The following is an 18,708-nucleotide window of genomic DNA, read 5'->3' as shown; positions in this document are numbered from 1 at the left end:
ACTGAAGAATTGATGATTTTGAACTGTGGTGCTGGAGAAGACTCTTGAGAGTCCCTTGGACTGCAAGGAGATCCAACCAGTCCATCCTAAAGGAGACCAGTCCTGGGTGTTCATTGGAAGGACTGATGCTGAGGCTGAAACTCTAATACTTTGGCCACCTCATGCGAAGAGTTGACTCATTGGAAAAGACCCTGATGCTGGGAGGGATTGGGGGCAGGAGGAGAAAGGGATTACAGAGGATGAGATGGCTGGATGGCACCACCAATTCGATGCATGTGAGTTTGAGTGAACTCTGGGAGTTGGTGATAGACAGGGAGGCCTGGTGTGCTGCGATTCATGGGGTCGCAAAGAGTTGGACACAACTGAGTGACTGAACTGAACTGAACTGAATGATTAGTGATGTTGAGCATCTTTTCATGTACTTGTTGACCATCTGTATATCATCTTCAGAAAATGTCTATTCTGATCTTCTGGCCATTTAAAAAAAAACTGAAATAGCTGACATGCTATATTATGTTAGTTTCAGGTGTACTAAATAGGGACTTTGCCTAAATTATGAAATGATCACAGTGATAAGTCTAGTAACCCTCTGTCCCCATCAAAAGATAATACAATATTATTGATCATTTTCCTTTTGCAGTATAAAATATTCCTGTGGCTTATTTGTTTTATCGCTGGAGGCTTGCACCTCTCAGTCCTCCTCACCTATCTTGCCCACCTCCATCCCTCCCCTCTGGCATCCACCCACGTGTTCTCTGTATCTATGTCTCCTTTCATTTTGTTTGTGTTTTGTTTTTTAAATTCCATGTATAAGTGAGATAATATGGTGTTTGTTTTTCTCTGTCGGACTTGTTTCACTTAGCACGACACTTAGATCCATCCATGTTGTTGCAAATGGCAAGATTTCATTTTTTTTCAAATTGGATTGTTTGGGGTTTTTCTTGCTATTGAATTGTATGAATTCTTTATACATCTTGGATATAAATTCCTTCTAAGGTATATAATAGTCAAGTGTTTTCTCTCATCGTTAGGTTGTCTTTTTCATTTCGTTGATGGTTTCCTTTGCTGTACAGTAGCTTTTGAGTTTGGTGTTGTCCCCCTTGTTTATTTTTGTTTTTGTTGCCTTTGCTTTTGGAATCAGATCAAAAAGTCATCACCAAGAAAAATATAAAGGTGCTTACTGCCTATGTTTTCTTTTAGGAGTTTTATGGTTTCAGGTTTAATATTCAAGTCTTTAATCCATTTGATTACTTTTTGTGTTCAGTGACTACCCAGTTTCCCCAACACCATCTATTGAAGGGACTGGCCTTTTCTAGTGTATAATCTTGGCTCTTTGTCTACATCTTAAACATTGAGATTAAATAAAAGAATGGCCAGCTTTTATTCCAATGGATGTGTCTTTCCACTGGGTAAGGAAATCTTTGGGATCCAAGAGGAAGAATTGTTCTCAACTCACATAGGGTCCTCTTTCTCCATTTCTTGTCCCCATTAGAGTCTTCTGACCCCTCTGCTTGCATTTAATGCAAATCTTTTGTAACTTTGCCTTTTGGCTTTTTGCATGCCTTAACTAGTTCATCTGCTTTATTACTGTCTTACCCTTGATGGACCCTCACCTCTGTGATGGGGACCTTTTGTCTGCTTAACTTACTCTGTCCTGGGCCTAAATTGGAGCTCTATGCAGATAGAGTGCTTTATAAATGGTTTTGATTATGATGGGATGGGAGACCAGAAATGACAGTAACAAGAATAAAGTTGATAAATCCCACAGCACTTATGTTGGCCACAGTCCCTGGGCTGATAGCTTTTGACAGTAAAATCCACCCTTCTCTAGCTACTGGTTGACTCCATGGGGTGCTGGCCAGTGTCCAAGTTAACCCTTGGAAGGAACCAAGGCCAATCAGAAGGAGCAGTATTGGGGGACAATTCCTTACTCTTGAGAGCTTTCTTCAGGAGGGTTTCCCTCTGCTGTAAGCCACTTAAGAGAATTCTCCAGGGAATACAGTGATGAACTCACTTTCAGGGATCAGGGGCACCAACTGTTATATTTTTATATCCCTAGAGAGAATGAATTGCAAGGATTGATGAACAAGGGCCAGCAGGCTAGGTCATGTGTGTGGTTAGGAGCAACATATCAGCCCCTACTTTGGAAAGGGGCAATCTTAGTTGAGGTCCTTGGAGCCTGGATCTCAACATGTCCATCAACACTGAAATGACCTTCCAGGCTCAGTCCCTGGTGGTGGCATTGGGAACCCACCTGTAATTGGATCACATTTGCAGTGGATTGGCCAAACTCTAAGCAGACTGGCCCTAATCAGGAAGCTGGTAGGTTTGGGAAGTGAACAAATTCCAATCCCAAGCACAAAGAGTTAGGAGAAGACTGGCCTGGGGCCTACACTGGTGTTGGCTGGGTTACAGACCTGTGGATAGAAGGTGTCATACGAAGTGGGAGCTTGGGGGTAGAGGTTTATGCAAGGACCCCAGGTGTGGGAGAAGGTAGGCTCACCAAATGGGCAATGGGGTAGGATCAGTCCTACACAGGGGAATCAAGTCTTTACCCACTGCCTTCCTGAATTTTTCTTTCTTTTTCTCTCTCTCACATTCAATAGGCTGCTTCAGCCTCAGGGCTTTTGCATATGTTGTCCTCTCTGGCTGGAACATCCTTTCTCTAGATCTTTGAGTGCAGGCTCTTTCTGGTCCATTGCAAATGTCACTGCCTCATGGAGGCTCCCTCTCCCCACCCATCATATCTGGGCTCTCTATTCCATTGTCCTGCATGGCTTTATACAATATGATCTCAAGTCATCATCCTTCATTCTCTGCCTGCTCCCCACTAGAATGGAAGACCTTGAGAATGGGAATGCTAAATGGCATTCACTCTGTGTCTCCCCAGGACCCAGACCCACCCCTGGCATCCTCAGCTGAAGAAATGAATGTGCCCTCTTTACACCGGGTTATTTTTCCCAAGACATTGTTTGACACAGCAGGAAAACTGCATACAAGAATCTCAACCCTGTCAGAAAGCAGAAGGATTTGTTTGGGAAAATGAAACAAAATATATTTTTAAGCTGCATAAACATATGATGAATGCTAACAAGGTATTTTCAAAATAAGAAGCACATAGAAACAGCTTATGTTTCTGGTCAAATGAAGTTGTAATCAAATCGTTATCAAAGCAAAAGAAAAAAAATGAAATCAGAATGAGTCAGAAGATTTTTTGGAAAGATTCAGCAACTTGACTGACGTGAAGAGTTTTCCTCGTTAAATCTTGTTAGTTCTGGGGGACATAATTTCTCAGGAGACGCAGGGTGAGGTCCCAGCCCACCAGCAATGTGGAGGGATAAAGAAACATGGCTTGCCATTCACTGCAAACTTGCTCTCAGGCCAAAAGAACTTCCACACAAAGGTTTGTCTTGGAGGCTGTGCTTTCCTGTCCAGACCAGCAGAAACAGCTTACCAGCAGAAATGCTTAATGACTGAGCCCGGACTGGGAGAGTCACGCGGCTGCAGCTTTGTTCCTAAGAAGCCAGCCAATTAGCAGTCCTGGTTATTATTTACATTTCATGCAATATATCACTAAAACTGTGTTGATGATTTATCATTTATATTATGGTATTGTCAGCATAATTTATTCAGATCATGCTGAGATACCTGCAAAATTAAGTAAAAGAAAAAGAAATGGCATTGAATCCAAAGATATTTCTTAGCTGCTGCTTTTCTCTCTCTCAATGAGGATATTTGTTAAGAAAAATCATGGATCGCTTAGCTATTAAATTGTTCCAGGATCATCTGCATTAAAAGTTTACTTGGTATTCTTTTTTGGAGGCTCACTTAGGTTTCCATTTGATTTTCTTCTATATCATTTGCTTTCTGTCTACCATTTCAAAGCGAAACACACACACACACACACACACACACACACACACACACACACAAAAGACCAGTTAAATGTAATTGTCTTTATTTTATTTTTTAACTTTTATTTTACATTGGATTATAGCCAATTAACAATGTTGTGATAGTTTCAGATGGATAGCAAAGGGACTCAGCCATACATGTACATGTATCCATTCTCCCCTAAACTCACCTCCCATTCAGGCTGCCACAAAACATTGAGCAGAATTCCCTGTGCTATTTAGTAGATCCTTGTTAGTCACCCATTTTTAAAATTTAGCAGTGTGTACATGCAATTGTCTTTAAAGTTGTGTGGATTAATATGAAAATAGAGTCTTCTCTTTCAATTTATATAGTATCTTTATCTTCTGCCTTACATTCTATTTGCCCTACCCTCTGAGAAATAATTTTTGCTTATCAGAATTAGAGATTAAATATTCTGATTATTGAAGCCACGAATCATGTAGGCATCATAGGAAAAATAGTCACCCTGTGAGAGGCAGGGTGTGGGGGCATCAGAGCCCTGGGTTCTAGTCCTGGCTCTGCCATGCATGTATGTGGCACTGGGAATCTTCTGTTTCCTAAATAGTGGGCCTGACATTTCTCAAAGTGTGATTGGTGAATCTCCAGCACTGTGCTCATGGGGTCTGCCCTAGATTGTGGAAGAGGGATGTCTGGGAAGGTATGTGATACTTCTGCATCCTTGAATTTGAAAATCATCATCCGGCTAGGAGTCTCCTGTGGTCCCTTCCAGCTCCAGTCTCCCTAGAGTTCTAAATACTCTATGTGTTGTATTTTGTATATTCCTGAAACTTTGTCTGAGAAACAAACTTCTGGTGATTGGTTCTTTTTTAAATAACATTTTTATTGGAGTATAATTGCTTTATGATGTGTTAGTTTCTACTGTGTGTGTGTATGCATGCTAAATTGCCTCAGTCATGTTCGACTCTTTGCAATCCTATGGACTGTAGCCCACCAGGCTACTCTGTTCATGAGATTCTTCAGGCAAGAATACTGGAGTGGGTTGCCATGCTCTCCTCCAGGGGCTCTTCCTGTACCAGGGATCGAACCTACATCTCTTGTCTCCTGCATTGGCAGGAGGGTTCTTTACCACTAGCGTCACCTGGGAAGCCCAGTTTCTGCTGTACAATGAAATAAATCAGCGGTAAGTATACACATGGCATGTTGCAGTCCATGGGGGTCACAAAGAGTCAGACCTGATTGGGCAACTCAACAACAGCAACAGCGAGTGTATACGTTATCCCTTCCCTCTTGGACCTTCATCCCACTCCCCATCCCACCCGTCTAGGTCATCACAGAGCACCAAACAGCTCCCTGTGATATGCAGCAGGTTCCCACTAGCTATCTATTTACACGTTGTAGTGTATGTACGTCAGTTCTAATCTCCCAGTTCGTCTCCCTCTCCCCTTCCTACCCTGTGTCCACATGCACATTGTCTATGTCTGCATGTCTATTCCTGCCCTGGAAATAGGTTTATCTGTACCATTTTATATCTGGTGATTGGTTCTTATTTAAAAAGCTGCAGGGGCTCCCCTCGTAGTCCAATGATTAAGAAAAACACCTTCCAATGCTGCATACTTGGGTTCAATCCCTGGTCTGGGAAGACCTCACATACCATAGGACCAGTAATCCCACAAGGAACAAGTGCTGAGGCCACAAGCCCTAGAGGCCGTGTTCCAGGACAAGAGAAGCCACTGCAATGAGAAGTCTGTGCATCACAACCAACAGCAGCCCTGCTCTCTGCAACTAGAGAAAGTCTGCATGCAGCAATGAAGATCCAGCACAGCCAAAAATAAGTAAATAAATATTTAAAAATGAAAATAAAAAGCTGCATGGGATCTTGACATTAAAGAGGACTCTGAAATGAATTATTTATGGTATGAATCATTCTTCAAAATACGGGTCCCCAACTTGCCATTGATTAACTTTGGGTTTTCTTCTTGTAAAGGCCCTGTGTGCCTCCAGCACACCTGGCAGTTGTGTGTGCAAGAAGAAGGATGAACATCACAAAGCAGGCATTTCAATTTCCTCATGCTGAGCTGATGATTTGCACTCAGGGCAAATCTGTGGATTACAGAGATGATGTTTGAAACCTCAGGAGTCCCCACATTGTGTCTTTAAGGGACAAGAATATGTGTTTCTTTGAGGCTACCAAACTGCCAAGTTCACAGTAAACCATCTTCCAGGGAAGTTACAGAAGGACTTCTAGGTCTCAGGGGAAATTGCACTGTGTACTCCTGATGGAAGATTCGTATAGGGACAGCACATTAACCGTTTTATCAGGAATTTCAGGGGTTGCGTGGATGGCGTCAGCCTTGGGAGGTGGACCTACTGGCTGCACCATAAACTCCAGGTGGCCTGCAAGCAGAAATTAGCCCACCTCTCACCTCTGACTGCCCCCTGGGCCCTGCTCTGAGAGCTCTACATTCAAATCCCTTTCTCACCAGCTACTAACTCTCTGCCCTCTGATCAGGCTCAATTACTTGGCTGTTACGACCAGCTGACACCACAGAGCTTGCCAGTTAAATCCATTCTGTCTCTAGCAGTGCTTTGTGGGAATATTTTTCTCTACCCAGAAAAACTCCAAAACATGGTCAGCTGCCATGTTTTGCCTTTCTTTCCCGCTGGTCCATGTTGCAAGGGCTTGGCAAAGGCTTGCCAATTGTCTGATACCATGGTTTAGGTCATCCCTGTTGTGGCTCTTCCACTCTACCTGGGGATGGATAATTGAAAGATGGTCAGAATAACTACTAGTGGAAGTCCTGCCTGCGTGTAGAGAATACATTTTCTTTCCTCTGCTTGTCCCACTCTTTCTCCCTCTTCTTTCAGAAAGTACCCCATCCTTTCCCTTGCACTGACTCCATATGGTACTGGTGATCAACTCTGAATCTAATGGTCATGCTGCCCATAGGTCTAGGGGTGGGTACCTGACAACTGGGATTTTTTGGATTTTGGATGAAAGGAGACAGATTTGTTTTTCTCCAGCAGTGGAAATGAGGGAATGTCTGGCAGCTTTGGTGCCCACCTTGGTAGAGAGAGGGAGAGGGGAGCAGTGAGTGGAGGGAGTAGTGATGGGAGGGTGAGGGTCCTGAATGCTCTGCCTCCCAGGGCTCCTGAGATCCAGACCATTGCTATACTTGTTCCTATGAGATCCCCAGAGCATGCTCTTAAAAAAAAAAAAATGTGTGAATGTATGTATGTGTGTATTTGGTTGCTCCAGGTCTTAGTTGTGGCTCTTGGGATCTTCAGTCTCCATTGTGGCACACAACATGTTTAGTTGAAGTATGCAAAATCTTAGTTGCAGCATGTGGAATCTAGTTCCCTGACCAGGAATTGAACCCGGGCCCTCTGAATTGAGAGCATGGAGTCTTAGCCTCTGGACCAGCAAGAATGTCTCTCATCCTCAGAGCATGTTCTTGATAAACCAGTATTCTTAACTTAAACTCTTGTAAACACTGGTTTTTTATGCTTGCAACAAATCCCACAACTGCAATGAACTTTCTAGTTAGCAAGCTCTCTCTGTCTCTCTCTTTTCTCCAAATCTCCAAAATTTAGTGGAACCATCTGAATAGAGATGAGCACCTCATGTTGTCAGATAGGAGAGATGTGTCATTTATCCTTTATGTTAAAAAAAAATAGGACCGTATAAATGTATAATGCATCTGCTTCTGCTTCATTGACTATGCTAAAGCCTTTGACTGTGTGGATCACAACAAACTGTGGAAAATTCTTCAAGATGTGGGAATACCAGACCAACTTACCTGCCTCCTGAGAAACCCATATGCAGGTCAAGAAGCAACAGTTAGAATTGTACATGGAACAACAGGCTGGTTCCGAATTGTGAAAGGAGTACATCGAGGCTGTATATTATCACCCAGTGTATTTAACTTATATGCAGAGTACATCATGCGAAATGCTGGGCTGGATGAAGCACAAGCTGGAATCAAGACTGCAAGGAGAAATATCAATTGTGCGGTAGTTTGAGTATTCTTTGGCATTGCCCTTCTTTGGGATTGGAATGAAAACTGACCTTTTCCAGTCTTGTGGCCCTTGCTGAGTTTTCCAAATTTTCTGGCATATTGAGTGCCCTCACTTTCATAGCATCATCTTTTAGGATATCAAATAGCTCACCAGGAATTCTATCACCTCCACTAGCTTTGTTTGTAGTGATGCTTGCTAAGGCCCACTTGACTTCGCACTCCAAAATGTCTGGCTCTGGGTGAGTGATCACACCACTGTGGTTATCTGGGTCATTAATATCTTTAAAAATATAGTTCTGTGTATTCTTGCCACCTCTTCTTAATATCTTCTGCTTATGTTAGGTCCATACCATTTCTGTCCTTTATTGTGCCCATCTTTGCATGAAATGTTGTCTTGGTATCTCTAATTTTTTTTGAAGAGCTCTCTAGTCTTTCTCATTCCATCGTTTTCCTCTATTTCTTTGCATTGTTCACTTAGGAAGGCTTTCTTATCTCTCCTTGCTATTCTTTGGAGTTCTGCATTCAGATAAGTATATCTTTCCTTTTCTCCCTTGCCTTTCACTCCTCTTTTTTCTCAGCTATTTGCAAGTTCTCCTCAGACAACCGTTTTGCCTTTTTACATTTCTTTTTTCTTGGGGAGGTTTTTGATCACCACCTTCTGTTCAATGTCATGAACCTCCATCCATAGTTCTTCAGGTACTCTCTCAGATCTAATCCCTTGAATCTGTTTGTCACTTCTACTATATAATTGTAGGTGATTCAATTTAGATCATACCTGAATGGCCTAGGGGTTTTCCCTACTTTCTTCAATTTAAGTCTGAATTTGGCAATAAGGAGTTCATGATCTGAGCCACAGTCAGCTCCCGGTCTTAATTTTCTGACTGTATAGAACTTCTCCATCTTTGGCTGCAAAGAATATAATCAGTCTGATTTTGGTATTGGCCATCTGGTGATGTCCATGTTTAGAGTTGTCTCTTATGTTGTTGGAAGAGAGTGTCTTCTCTGACCAGTGCATAGCCTTTACCCTGCTTCATTTTGTACTCCAAGACCAAACTTGCCTATTACTCTAGGTATTTCTTGACTTCCTACTTTTGCATTCCAGTCCCCTATGATGAAAAGGACATCTTTTTTTTTTTTTTTGGTGTTACTTCTAGAAGGTCTTGTAGGTCTTCATAGAGCCGTTCAACTTCAGTTTCTTTAGCATTACTGGTTGGGGTATAGACTTAAATTACTGTGATATTGAATGGTTTGCCTTGGAAACGAACAGAGATCATTCTGTCATTTTTGAGATTGCACCCAAGTACTGCATTTCAGACTCTTTTGTTGACTATAAGGGCTACTACATTTATTTGAAGGGATTTTTCCCAACAATAGTAAATGTAAAAGTCATCTGAATTAAATTCACCCATTCTGGTCCATTTTAGTTCATTGATTCCTAAAATGTCAATGTTCACTCTTGCCATCTCCTCTTTGACCACTTCCAATTTACCTTGATTCATGGACCTAACATTCCAGGTTCCTATGCAATATTGTTCTTTAACCATCAGACTTTACTTTCACCACCAGACACATCCATAGATGCGCATTGTTTCTGCTTTGGCGGAGCCTCTGCATTCCTTCTGGAGCTATTTCTCCACTCTTCTCTAGTAGCATGTGGGGCACGTACTGACCTGGGGAGTTCATCTTTCAGTGTCATATCTTTTTGCCTTTTCATACTGTTCATACTGTTCATACTGTTCATGGGGTTCTCAGGGCAAGAATGCTGAAGTGGTTTGCCATTCCCTCTCTAGTAGACCATGTTTTGTCAGAACCATGACCCGTCCATCTTGGGTGGCCCGACATGCATGGCTCATAGTTTCATTAAGTTAGATAAGGTTGTGATCCATGTGATCAGTTTGGTTAGTTTTCTGTGATTGTGGTTTTCATTCTGTCTGCCCTCAGATGGATGAGGATAAGAGGCTTGCGGAAGCTTCCTGGTGGGAAGGACTGGGTGGGTAAAACTGGGTCTTGCTCTAGTGGGCAGGGGCATGCTCAGTAAATCTTTAATCCAATTTTCTGTTGATGGGCGGGGCTGTGTTCTCTCCCTGTAGTTTACTACAGTAGGGATAATGGAGGTAATGGGGACCTCCTTTTGTCTCCTAGGACAGATATATTTATTTTCTTTTACCTTTGCAAGTATTTTAGAATAATCACTGATATCTGAAGTGCTATCAGAAGAGGAAACATTCTGGAGTGTGGGAATATATGTGTGCTTTGCAGGAGACATTTATGTGGTATTCTAGCAGCATGCTAAGGCCAAATTCCAGGAGCTAGAGTTACAGAGGCCTGAGGACTTTCAGCACCGTGTTGCCACTGAGCAAGTGGAAAGACTTCTGTACTGGCCATGCAGGGGCCACATCACTCTCACTAAAGAATATCTGAAGCTTTTTTCTGCACCTCTGAAAAAGCTATGCTGCTCAAGTGCTTGAGGGATAGGGTATCCAGGCAATTAAAATTTCTAGTTACTTGGAGGATAGCCTCTTAAACTTTATATTTTTGACTTTTTAAAGTCCTTTTTCAAATCCGCCTGTATTTTCCTGCTCTAGTGCACAACAGAATCCTCTTGAGGGTTGTACATCTGTGGACCAAGTTCTTATTCTCAACTGGGAAGGTAGATCTTATTGTCTAAGACAAACAGATTAGACACAGAATGAGGAGGAAAACAGGAAGGAATCAGCCACGTTTAGTAGCTAACCCAGAAGCTGACTTTTTGTATACATCTCCAGTATTAGCCTTTTTTTTTAAATTGAAGTATAGTTCATTTAAATGGTTTGCCTTGGAAATGAACAGAGATCATTCTGTCATTTTTGAGATTGCATCCAAGTACTGGATTTTGGACTCTCTTGTTGATTATGATAGCTACTCCATTTCTTCTAAAGGGATTCTTGCCCACAGTAGTAGATATAATGGTCATCTGCGTTAAATTCACCAATTCTAGTCCGTTTTAGTTTGCTGATTCCTAAAATGTTGATGTTCACTCTTGCCATTTCCTGTTTGACCACTTCCAATTTACCTTGATTCATGAACCTAGCATTCCAGGTTTGTATGCAATATTGCTCTTTACAGCATCAGACTTGACTTCCATCACCAGTCACATCCACAATTGGGTGTTGTTTTTGCTTTGGCTCTGTCTCTTCATTCTTTCTGGAGTTATTTCTCCACTGATCTCCAGTAGCATATTGGGCACCTACTGACCTGAGGAATTCATCTTTCAGTGTCCTATCTTTTTGCCTTTTCATACTCTTCATGGGGTTCTCAAGGCAAGAATACTGAAGTGGTTTGCCATTCCCTTCTCCAGTGGACCACATTTTGTCAGAACTCTCCATTATGACCTGTGTGTCTTGGGTGGCCTTATGTGGCATGACTCATAGTTTCATTGAGTTAGACAAGGCTGTGTTCCATGTAATCAGATTGGTTCGTTTTCTGTGACTGTGGTTTTCATTCTGTCTGCCCTCTGATGGAAAAGGATAAGAGACTCACAGGAAGCTTCCTGATGGGAGAGACTGACTGAGGAGGAAACTGGGTCTTGTTCTGTAGGGCGGGACCATGCTCAGTAAATCTTTAATCCAATTTTCTGTTGGTGGGCAGGGCTATGTTCCCTCCCTGTTATTTGACCTGAGGCCAAACTATGGTGGAGGTAATGAAGATAATGGGGACCTCCTTCAAAAGGTCCCATGCACGCGCTGCTGCACTCAGTGCCCCCAACCCTGCAGCAGGCCACCATCAACCCATGCCTCCACTGGAGACTCCTGGACACTCATGGGCAAGTCTGGGTCAGTCTCCTGTGGGTCACTGGTCCTGGTGCATACAAGGTTCTGTTTGTGCCTCCAAGAGTCTGCTTCCCTGTCCTTTGTAAGTTCTAAGGGCTCTATGGTGGGGTTAATGGCGACCTCCTCCAAGAGGGCTTATGCCATACCCAGGTCTGCTGCACCCAGAGCCCTTACCCCTGCAGCAGGCCACTGCTGACCCGTACTTCAACAGGAGACACCCAAACACAGTTCTGTCTCAGTCTCTGTGGGGTCTCTGGGTCCTGGTGCACACAAGGTTTGTTTGAGCCCTCTGAGCTTCTCTGGTGGGTATGGGGATTGATTCTAAATGCAATTTTGCTCCTCCTACTGTCTTGCTGGGGCTTCTCTACCCTTGGACATGGGGTATCTCCTCATTCTCACTCCAGCACCTGACCAGTAATGCTGAAGAAGCTGAAGTTGAACAGTTCTAGGGAGACCTATGAGACCTTCTAGATCTAACACCCAAAAAAGATGTCATTTTCATTATAGGGGACTGAAATGCAAAAGTAGGAAGTCAAGAAATACCTAGAGTAACAGGCAAATTTGGCCTTGGGAGTACAGAATAAAGCAGAGCAAAGGTTAATAGAGTTTTGCCAGAAAATGCACTGGTCATAGCAAACACCCTCTTCCAACAACACAAGAGAAGACTCTACACATGGACATCACCAGATGGTCAATACCGAGATCAAATTGATTATATTCTTTGCATCCAAAGATGGAGAAGCTCTATACAGTCAGCAAAAACAAGACTGGGAGCTGACTGTGGCTCACATCAAAAACTTATTGCCAAATTCAGACTTAAATTGAAGAAAGTAGTAAAAACCACTAGACCATTCAGGTATGACCTAAATCAAATCCTTAGGATTATAAAGTAGAAGTGACCAATAAATTCAAGGGATTAGATCTGATAGACAGAGTGCCTGAAGAACTATGGACAGAGGTTTGTGACATTGTACAGGAAGCAGTGATCAAGACCATTCCTAAGAAAAAGAAATGCAAAAAGGCAAAATGGTTGTCTGAGGAGGCCTTACAAATAGCTGTGAAAAGAAGAGAAGTGAAAGGCAAAGGAGAAAAGGAAAGATATACCCATTTGAATGCAGAGTTCCAAAGAATAGCAAGGAGAGATAAGAAAGCCTTCCTTAGTGATCAATGCAAAGAAACAGAGGAAAACAATAGAGTGGGAAAGACTAGAGATCTCTTTAAGAAAATTAGAGATACCAAAGGGATATTTCATGCAAAGATGGGCACAATAAAGGACAGGAATTTTTGGACCTAACAGAAGCAGAAGATATTAAGAAGAGGTGGCAAGAATACACAGAAGAACTGTACAAAAAAGATCTTCAGGACCCAGATAATCATGATGGTATGATCACTCACCTAGAGCCAGACATCCTGGAATGTGAAGTCAAGTGGGCCTTAGGAAGCATCACTACAAAGAAAGCTAGTGGAGGTGATGGAATTCCAGTTGAGCTATTTCAAATACTAAAAGATGATGCTGTGAAAGTGCTGCACTCAATATGACAAAAAATTTGGAAAACACAGCAGTGACCACAGGACTGAAAAAGGTCAGTTTTCACTCCAATCCCAATGAAAGGCAATGCTAAAGAGTGCTCAAACTACTGCAAAATTGCACTCATCTCACATGCTAGCCAAGTAATGCTTAAAATTCTCCAAGCCAGTCTTCAACAGTACCTGAACCATGAACTTGCACTAGCTGGATTCAGAAAAGGCAGAGGAATCAGAGATCCAATTGCCAACATCCGTTGGATCATTGAAAAAGTGAGAGAGTTCCATAAAAACATCTACTTCTTCTTTATTGACTATGCCAAAGCCTTTGACTGTGTGGATCACAACAAACTGTGGAAAATTCTTCAAGAGATGGAAATACCAGACCACCTGACCTGCCTCCTGAAAAATCTGTATGCAGGTCAAGAAGCAACAGCAAATGTTAGAACTGGACATGGGACAACAGACTGGTTCCAAATTGTGAAAGGAGTATGTCAAGGCTATATATTGTCATCCTGTTTATTTAACTTATATGCAGAGTACCTCATGCGAAATATGGCATTGAATGAAGCACAAGCTGGAATCAAGATTGTCAGGAGAAATATCAATAACCTCAGATATGCAGATGACACTACCCTTATGGCAGAAAGTGAAGAACTAAAGAGCTTGATGAAATTTATAGAGGAGAGTGGAAAAGTTGGCTTAAAGCTCAACATTTAGAAAACTAAGATCATAGCATCTGGTCCCATTATTTCATGGCAAATAGATGGGGAAACAATGGAAACAGTGACAGACTTCATTGTTTTGGGCTCCAAAATCACTGCAGATGGTGACTGCAGCCATGAAATTACAAGACGCTTGCTCCTTGGAAAAAAATTATGACTAACCTACACAGCATATTAAAAAGCAGAGACATTACTTTGTTAAAAAAGGTTCATCTAGTCAAAGCTATGGTTTTTTCAGTAGTCATGTATGGATGTGAGAGTTGAACTATAAAGAAAGCTGAGCACCGAAGAATTGATGCTTTTGAGCTGTCATGTTGCATAAGACTCTTGAGAGTCCCTTGGACTGCAAGGAGATCTAACCAGTCCATACTAAAGGAAATCAGTCCTGAATATTCATTGGAAAGACTGATGCTGAAGCTGAAACTCCAATACTTTGGCCATCTGATGTGATGAACTGACTCATTGGAAAAGACCCTAATACTGGGAATCACCGACTCGATGGACATGAGTTTGAGTAAGCTCCGGGAGTTGGTGATGGACAGGGAGGCCTGATGTGCTGCAGTCCATGGGGTTGCAAAGAGTTGGACATGACTGAGCGACTGAACTGAACTGACTGATAGCTGGTTTATAACACTGTGTTAATTTCTGCTCTACAGCAGTGATTCAGTTTTATATATGTGTGTGTGTGTGTGCGTGTGTGCATATAATATATACACACACACACGCATATATATAAATCTTTTAAAAATATTCTTTTTCATTATGGTTTATCACAGGCCATTGAATATAGTTCCCTGTTCTGTATAATAGGGCCTTGTTGTTTATTCATTCTGTATATACTGCATCTGCTACTCCTAAACTCCCAATCCATTCCTTCCCTATCCCACCCCCATCTTGGCAACCATAAATCTGTTCTCTATGTCTGGGACTCTGTTTCTGTTTCATAGATAAGTTCATGTGTCATAGCTTAGATTCTACATATATGTGATATCATATGTTATATAATTAATACCTGTTTTTAAAAATATATTCATGAAAGTTAATACATTTTGGATATGTTCAGGAAGTCTTTTGACTCTGAATTCCTTTCAGTGATGACCAGTTAAGTGAAGTTTTGGGAGGTATATATTAAAATGGGCATGGCCTAGTGTTTGACTGAGGAATGCCCTCTTAGGATTCAGTTCAGTTCAGTCCCTCAGTCATGTCCGACTCTTTATGACCCATGGCATGCTACTGCACCCCATAGCATTCCAGGCTTCCACATCCATCACCAATTCCAGGAGCTTGCTCAAAGTCAGTTCCATCGAGTTGGTGATGCCATCCAACCATCTCATCCTCTGTCATCCCCTTCTACTCCTGCCTTCAGTCTTTCCCAGCATCAGAGTCTTGGGACTCAGTGACTTATAAAGATTGGTTGTAACTGTTTTCTAAGTTCTGTGGTGGGCAGGTAATGATTGGATGGATAATTTTCTAGAGGTTCATTTCCAGGTGAGCCTGGAGCTCAGGTTAACTTTTGTTGTGAAGGATGACCTTACTGGTTTGGGCAGAGCATCACTTTTGTGTCTCCTGACTTGGTTTGCCATGACCATTGTTAGGTGTCATGAATTATCTTTAAAGAGTGACCAAGAGGTTTGTCTTCCAATTTAGAATGTACTGCTGAACCCCTGACATGCAAAGCCATCTGTCTTGGCTGACAGCTTGGTCAGGGACTGCCTAGCCCCAGCTGAGAAGGATGTAACATGGTCCTGAGGAAGAGGAAGAGAAGTTAAGAATGGGAACCATATGGGATGATAAAGGAAGGGGCCACACTAGGTCTGAGGCTCAGAGAACAGGGAAGCAAAGGAGGTTTGAGAAGAGAAAAACAAGAGCAGGGAATTGTTGCTTTGACTCGAGAAGCTACCAGAGAGCCCCAGCTGACCCAGGGTGGCCCTAGTCCATTTTGTGTTTCAGTTTACCTCAAATATACATGCAAAACATGGTACTAGGAGATATTCAGAAGGTTTCCCAAAAGAGTCTGTGCCCACAGGAATTTCAGTTTGCAAACACAAAGCCCTGCTTATAAGAAGACAATGAATCTCACAAGTCTGCCATCCCTCTTCCTGGGGGGTTTGCTCTGTACACATCCAGGGTCTGAGTCCATTCTCAAGATAACTACTTATAATCTGTGAAAGGAAAATGCCTTATGGAACACACTATGTCTTAGCATGTTGGTGTTTTTAAGTCATGGAAAAATGGGAAAAATTCTTTCATAAATTAGTGTTGTTTTTCCAAGCAAAATTTTTCAACTGTGTAAGAATAATCACTCCTATCTTTATAAATGTGACATGAGATTATCCACAAATGTACACACCCGAAGCACCCCTCCACACACACACAAACACGCACACATATGCACACACAAATGTGCACATACATGCACACTTTTACACACACAGAGATGTAGTTAGTGATTATAACTTGGTCAGGTTGGAACAAAAGCAACAGACGTCTCCCTGTCACCAAGCAGACACCCAGGGCTTGTGCCTCCCATCAGCCCCGCTCGCAGCAATTACACAGTCCATGGGTGTGATGAGCTGCAAACTAAACATTTGTAAAAAGGCTGTAATTAATGCAATTAGCTATTTACACGATAGCCCATAATGAATCCAAAGGCATCGTTATTGACTATTGAGTAAATAATCTGACATTAAAAAGTCAATGATGTGCGAATGAAAAATTTTCTCTTGTTTTTTTTTTTTTTTTTTGAAGGAAAAAAGATGAAGGAAAGAAAATTAAGGAAAAGAAGAAAACAAGCAAAAATGCTCAACAAAGATGTCATGGCATAATAGTCCATTATGCCTCCAATTGAGCCGTCATGAACTATCAAAGAAATAATTGCACAATAGACCATAATGGCTTAATCGTGTCAACATCTTTGCCATTTACATATTTTTTTAATCAATGGAAATTAAGTACAAAAATGAGTCTTTGGATTTCCATCCTGATTTTACCTTTGTGTTTGGGGGTGGGGCGAGGCTTGGGTTCTCCCCGCCACCTTCAAGGGACTTCACCGGATGTATCTGTTGCTGGCTTGGTTGGCAGGCCCTGGAAGGGCACTGGAGGGGCCCAGACAACCATGCTGCTGGGGCCAGAGGATGCAACACTGTGCCTTGCTGGTCCCTGTGGCAGAGTCAACAGTGGGAAGCTTTGGTGTTGTCCAGGTCCTGGCATGGATTGACCTCCAACCTTCTGCAGGAACACAGGCTCGTTCTCTCTCACTCACACCTGCCTTTCTGGTCCCAGCCATTTGTCATGCTTGCAAATATATCCATAAGTAAGGCACTTCACTCCAAAGAGAAAACCAACCATTTAAGTGGCTTCACCTCTGAACCACTCACCATCACCGTGGCCCACACTTGATTTTATTGTGGCTCCTCCCACTCAGGGTTTGACTACTATAGCTCAATGGCCTGCTGGGGTGAAAAACAATAGTACCAGCTGATCTGCCTCTTCCTCCTTTTTCCTTCTCTCTTTTACCTACTCTTTTGGGTATAGGATTGGTTCAGTTCAGTTTTGTAGGGCACAGCTCCTCCGTCCCTGGCCCCTCCTTAAAGAACCCTTACTGCAGGTAGGCAATCATGGATCCATATCTATCTAACATCTATCACCTATCTACACATATACATACGCAGACAAGTATATATATATTATTTTCTTTTATTTTGTTTTAATATTATATAATTTTAATTCCTGATATTCATGCTTAAGGGCTTCCCAGGTGGCGCATTGGTAAAGAATCTGCCTGCCACTGCAGGAGACACAAGAGACATGGGTTCGATCTCTGGGTAGGGAAAATCTCCTGGAGGAGGAAATGGCAACCCACTCCAGTAGTCTTGTCTGGGAAATCCCATGGACAGAGGAGCCTGGTGGGATGCAGTCCATGGGGTTGAAAAGAGTTGGACACGCCTGAACAACGGAGCAGCAGCAGCATTCATGCTTAAAGCTGCAGTGGGCAGAGAAAAGCAGGACGAAGGAGACACCTTGGAGGGAGACATAGGTTGTCGTTGTCCCCTGACCTATCGAGGCACGGATGCTACGGGCAGTTAGGACAGGTGGTGGGAACTGGTGGCAACCGCTCTGGAACCCTTAGAGAAGCTGAGAGTAGCCAGTCAGCCTTCTCTCAAAGAGTTTAACCCATAAAAGAAATAACATTAGCTGACATCTGTAGAGAGCTTTATATTTATAAAATGCACTAACATACTTTTGGGGAAGGAAATGGCAACCCACTCCAGTATTCTTGCCTAGAGAATTCTGTGGACAGAGGAGCCTGGTGGGCTGCTGTCTATAGGGTTGCACAGAGTTGGACGTGACTGAAGCCACTTAGCAGCAGCAGCAACATACTTTAATTCCAGTTGCTTCTCAGGACAAAACTCATTAGCAACAGTAAGAGTAATAATAGACATGAAATACCCAGCAGCTCCGTACAACACTGCACCCTGCATGGTTTTGACATTTGTTCATGACTGTTGCCAGCACGTAGAACATCCCTTGTTGCTCAGTAAGAGTTGAGTAAGTATTTCCTGAATGACTGAGTGAATGCAGTCAGTCACTTTGAGACGTAAATCTCCAATTTACAAATAAGGAATCAAGCTCAGAGAAGTATATTAACTTGCCTGGAGTTGCACGGCATGTCAGGGGCAGACCTAGGCTTTGAAATCAGATTTTGCTGCCTTTCAAACCTGAGCTGCTCTCCCACCATTTTATAGAAGAAGCAACAGC

The 18,708-nt window shown here is 42.5% G+C and overlaps 1 long non-coding RNA gene across 1 annotated transcript in view; it reads left to right on the top strand.

The window, feature by feature from the left end:
* LOC123330349 overlaps positions 1 to 17,437 on the top strand; it is a 53,217-nt gene extending 35,780 nt beyond the window's left edge. Inside the window, exon 3 of the long non-coding RNA XR_006546205.1 lies at positions 16,699 to 17,437. This is a non-coding gene — a long non-coding RNA (uncharacterized LOC123330349). The remainder of the gene's footprint in view (positions 1 to 16,698) is intronic.
* Positions 17,438 to 18,708: the final 1,271 nt, after the last annotated feature.

The sequence above is a fragment of the Bubalus bubalis genome, chromosome 18, assembly GCF_019923935.1.
Source record: "Bubalus bubalis isolate 160015118507 breed Murrah chromosome 18, NDDB_SH_1, whole genome shotgun sequence".
Classification (NCBI taxonomy): Eukaryota; Metazoa; Chordata; class Mammalia; order Artiodactyla; family Bovidae; genus Bubalus; species Bubalus bubalis.
Note: the sequence above shows the minus strand (reverse complement) of the source record. Positions and strands in the feature narration are given on the sequence as shown.